Source organism: Calidris pugnax, unplaced genomic scaffold (assembly GCF_001431845.1).
Source record: "Calidris pugnax isolate Ruff unplaced genomic scaffold, ASM143184v1 scaffold123, whole genome shotgun sequence".
NCBI lineage: Eukaryota > Metazoa > Chordata > Aves > Charadriiformes > Scolopacidae > Calidris > Calidris pugnax.
Genome location: NW_015090876.1, coordinates 1,232,514 through 1,237,525, shown reverse-complemented (window position 1 = coordinate 1,237,525; position 5,012 = coordinate 1,232,514).

The following is a 5,012-nucleotide window of genomic DNA, read 5'->3' as shown; positions in this document are numbered from 1 at the left end:
GGGAGCCACTGCTGAAACCCCCCTGAGATCCACCTCCTCCACCGAGCCCCGGGAGAGGCATTAAATCAGGGGCGCCCGCCCCCACCGCCCTCCCCTCTCCCCACATCTACCTCCCCTCTCCCCATATCTTCCTCCCCTCTCCCCACATCTACCTCCCCTCCCCTGGGCTGAATAGGGAGCATGAGAAACCAGGCCGGGCGGGGATGGCCCCGTGCCCCTCGCTTTCTTTCAGGATCAGTGCGTCTACTGGGCCACTTGTATTCCCCGAGTCCCTCTCTCCTCCCCCCCCCAACCCAACACCGGGGGCTGTAATCTGGGGGGCAGGGGGCTTGGAGATGGAGAAGAATGCGGGGAGCGGGGAGGGGGAGCCGGGGACCGTCCCCTCCCGCCACCGCCGCTGCCAAAGCCCCAAATTCTTAGACCTGGAGGAGTCACCACCAAATTCCATTCAACTGACAGAAAAGAAATCAAATCCTTTTAAAGAGAGCCCACTTTCCCCGCAAGAATGCTCCCTTCGGCCTTTTGTTGCAGGGCTTTGCCTCGCTCCCTGCAGCCCGGAGGAAGCTGCTCCAATACATTAACCAGTTTAACTTGCTCGTGACCCCCTCTGCCCAGCGCACAATGAAGCTCTTCGCCCGCTTTTTTTCCCCCCCTCCCCGGCTCCTTTTCAGGAGCTAAATCCCCCGCTGTTCCCCGCTCGCTGCCTCTCTCCCTCAACCTTTCTCAGGCCTCTGCTTCAGCCCCGGGAAAATAATAACGCTTTGCATTTCTATAGCCCCCCCCCCTCCTCTGCCACCCCCCGGCCCCGTGGGATCTCAAAGTGCCCCTGCCCCAAATCGAAGCGTTGTCCCCCTCCCCAGCCCCACCGAGGGGACTCGCAGTCCCCCCGAGGTGGAGGGGGAAAGCGATGGAGGGTCTGCAGCCCCGGAGGGTTTGCAGTGATACAGAGAGGTCCCAGAGCCGGTGATGATGAGGATGGGGAAGATTCAGCATCAGGAGGTGCAGCAGCTCTTCGCCCGCTTTTTTTCCCCCCCTCCCCGGCTCCTTTTCAGGAGCTAAATCCCCCGCTGTTCCCCGCTCGCTGCCTCTCTCCCTCAACCTTTCTCAGGCCTCTGCTTCAGCCCCGGGAAAATAATAACGCTTTGCATTTCTATAGCCCCCCCCCCTCCTCTGCCACCCCCCGGCCCCGTGGGATCTCAAAGTGCCCCTGCCCCAAATCGAAGCGTTGTCCCCCTCCCCAGCCCCACCGAGGGGACTCGCAGTCCCCCCGAGGTGGAGGGGGAAAGCGATGGAGGGTCTGCAGCCCCGGAGGGTTTGCAGTGATACAGAGAGGTCCCAGAGCCGGTGACGATGAGGATGGGGAAGATTCAGCATCAGGAGATGCAGGGTGAGCACCCCTGGTAGAAGGTTTGGGTGCTGGGCAGAGACACCGAGATGCTCCGCTCTCTGCAGCCACCCTGACGGCGATGCTGGACCCTCTGCTACAAGAGCAGGAAGGTTTTGTGGTCCCGGGGTGGTTAAAAAAATCCAATAGGTATAAAAAATGAAGCCTCGAACTGGCCCTGAATAGCACAGCCCAGCAGACAATGGGAAGTTAACCAAACCCGGGCCCGGGGAGCGCAGAAGTCTGCCGCGGGGCGCTGCCGCTTTCCTCCCCGTAATTGATGCAAAGTCTCTTTTGTGCTCTCAGAAAATCCCAGAAAGAAAAAAGCCGGGGGGAGTGGGTGGGAGGGGGACGGCGGGGAGGCTCCGTCCTCCTCCATCCTCCCCCCTCGCACACCTCGGCCGTGCCGTCGGGGCTGCACGTCGGGGCTGGACCCCATCAAACACCCACCCCAAAACGAAGGCAACGGCCAAGTGGGCACCCAACAGAGCTTTTAACCCCTGTCCGACGGAGCACTTAAATCGTTTGGGGTGGACAATGCAGCTTTGCAGCCCCAGCGCGGCGTTTCTCCGGGATGACCCCAACACTTTATTCCTGGGGATTTATTAACCGTTTTTTTTTTTTTTTTTAGCAGCCCTGAGAACCTGGGAGCCTCTTAGGGACCACCTATCGAGTGGCGGGGTCAGGCTGCGAGCCGGGGCGATGCGGAGGGTTTAAACCAATTTAAAGAGAGCTAATACCGCAGTAGGGCTGAAAGGGAGATGCCTCATGTGCAGCCCCAGCCCCTGAATCCAGCCAGTTCCAGTGAAAAACCAGCGTGGGGTTTCGGTGAGGTTAATTTGCAGTAGGAATGAGCTGGTGGGGTTACAGCAAAGGGCATATCCCTGAGATGCAGGGCACTTGGGCAGTGGATTCTGGCTTGGACCCATCCCTGTGGGGCTGGGCAGAGTGGGGAGCAGGTTGCTACGCCACAGCCGGGCTCACCCTGTGACATCTCAGTGGGGTGAGTTATGGTCCTTGTCCAAAATGGGATCCCTTTTGGAGGAAGAAGAGAGATGGCCCTCCCAGTCCAGCCCTGGCATCCCTCCTGCAGAGCAGATGGGACCGTCCCTCTCCCCTGGCTCTTGTATTTATGGGGTACCCAGATTTTTCTGGCAGTGGGGCCACCCTGGTTAGGGTTAGGTGCTTTGTACCCAGAAGAGTGGCCGAATGCCAACGAGCATTCCCGAGAGCATCCTCCTGGCAGCATCCTCCTGCTCCCTGCCCCTCGGGTACCACCCTGACCCACCAAGGGGGTGACCACTCACCCCATCACTATGTCCCTGGGGGGACGGTGCCTCACTGGGGACATCCACGTGGCGGGCGAGGGTCGAGCCAGGAGGCCAGGCGCCTGGAGAGGAAACCTGTTGGACAATCCCTAGGGAGTCTTGCTCCAGTGGGACAATGCCACCGAAAGAATGGCTTCCCCTTGCCACCGAGGCTCAGCGAGCTCAGGTGGCCACGTGAGCCCAATGCCAGCCTCGGGAAAGGGGATATGGCAGTGCTGGGGGGCCAGCAGAGCCCTTGTGCTGGTGCTGGTGGTGGCACCGTGGCTCAGCAGACCCTGCTGCATGGCTCGGGGACAGGCAGCACACAGAGCCCGCATTGTCCCTCGCCCCGCGGCGCCGGCCGGGACCCCAACATCTGGCCACGGCGCGTGTCCCCGGCCAGCACGGGGCTGAGGGAGCAGGAGAGCAGCTGGTCGGGGGGAAAATGCCTTTCCTCCCCTCTCAGCTCCCGGAGAAAAGGGCTCTTTCTTCATTCAGGGTTTTTGCCGATGGGGCTTTTCAGCTGCCTCTCGAGCGGCGGTGGCTGTGCCATCGGGTGGGAGACAAAGGGCGCCCAAAAAAAAAAAAAAAAAGAAAAAAGAAAAGCAAATTGAGACTGGAAGGCTGCAGCAATAGCGGGAAGTGGGGAGTGTGGGATTCGGTTCCTGTGTTTGTATGGTCTAACTGCTTTTTTTTTTTTTTTTTCTTTTATTATGGGAGGCTTCTTTGGCAGCGTAGGTCTCTCCCCCCAGACATGGGCAGTGCCGTGCAAAAGCAAACCCCACAGCCTCTGCGAGCATTTCTAGCCCAGGGCCGTGGTTCATGGGCTGACCAGGAGAATGTACAGCCTAAAAGCAGCAGCAGGCAAATGCTGGGGCTTGCCTGAGGAAGCAGCTTCCCTGCTTCGTCCTGCCTGGTATTATGGTATTGTTTATCCAGTGCCAGAGATGAATGGAGCACGTGACAGCAGGAAAAATGCAACTTGGACAAGGTCCCTGCCCAAAAATGCAGCAGCCCCTGATTATGGCATTACATTGCAGCCCAAGCCCAAACCCAAATCCGCCTCCCTGTAGCAGTGCACACGCAGGGAGAGAAAAGCCCAGGAGCTCCCTGCCTGCAGAGAGGGTGGATAAGGGGGAAAAGACACCCTGGGGTCTGGTGTCAATAAAATAGCAGGTTGGTGGCACATCCAGGAGCAGATTTCAACCCAGTTTTCCCTTGCTGCCCCCACTTCTCCCACTGCCTGGCTGGAAAGGACCATGTCTCATTTAACAAGGCATTATTATCGTGGTTAGTGATCACTGGGGGAGCTTGCTTGGCACCTACACAGCGTTTATTTTCAGACATCCCTGCACCCTGGGGCTCCAAAGCACGGTGCTGCACCCACCATGGGGTTAGCCGGGTCTCCCCAAGCATGGGTGGGAGCAGAGCCCCCAGCACCCCATTCCCAGATTTACCCACCAGACTGGAGCTTAGTGGAAGTGAGAGTTTTTGTGTTTTGGTGGTGGTTTTTTTTTTTAATTATGTCTAGCTCTGGAGTCTTCAGCACAGGAAAGACGTGGGCCTGTTGGAGTAGCTCCAGAGGAGGCCATGAAGATGATCAGAGGACTGGACCCCCTCTCCTATGAAGAGAGGCTGAGAGAGCTGGGGTTGTTCAGCCTGGAGAAGACTCCGGGGAGATCTTAGGCTCCTTCCAGTCCCTAAAGGTGCTCCAGGAAAGATGGGGACAAACTTTTTAGCTGGGCCTGTTGTTACAGGACAAGGGGTAATGGCTTTAAACAAAGGGAGGGAATATTTAGACTAGATATATAAGGATTTTTTTTACATTGAGAGTTGTGAAACCCCAGGCTGCCCAGAGAAGTGGTTGAAACATTCCAGGTTGGGTTGGACGGGGCTCTGAGCAACCTGATCTTGTGTCAGATGTCCCTTTCCATGGCAGGGGGGTTGGACTGGATGATCTTTAAAGGTCGCTTCCAACCCAAACTATTCTATAATTCCATGATGAGACTGACGGGAAACAGCCCAGAGTTTGGTCGGGCTGGTGGGCTTTCTGGTAACCTCTTGGCTGTGAGGAAACCTCAGTGCAGGGCTCCTGGTAAACGGCAGCCTGAGGGCCAACATTCCTGCCCCCACAGCAGCCAGGGATGCTCCGGGAAGGCTGGGGGGGGCTAAAGGGACCACCGTACCCCAACATCCCACACCATGCCCACCATCCCCTGGGTCCTCAATGGCAGGGATGGAGGAGTGGGCAGGCTGCGGGCACCGAGCCTGTGGGCCAGTGTGGGGAAGGAGATGAGCAGAGGGGGGCAGAGGGGAGCAGG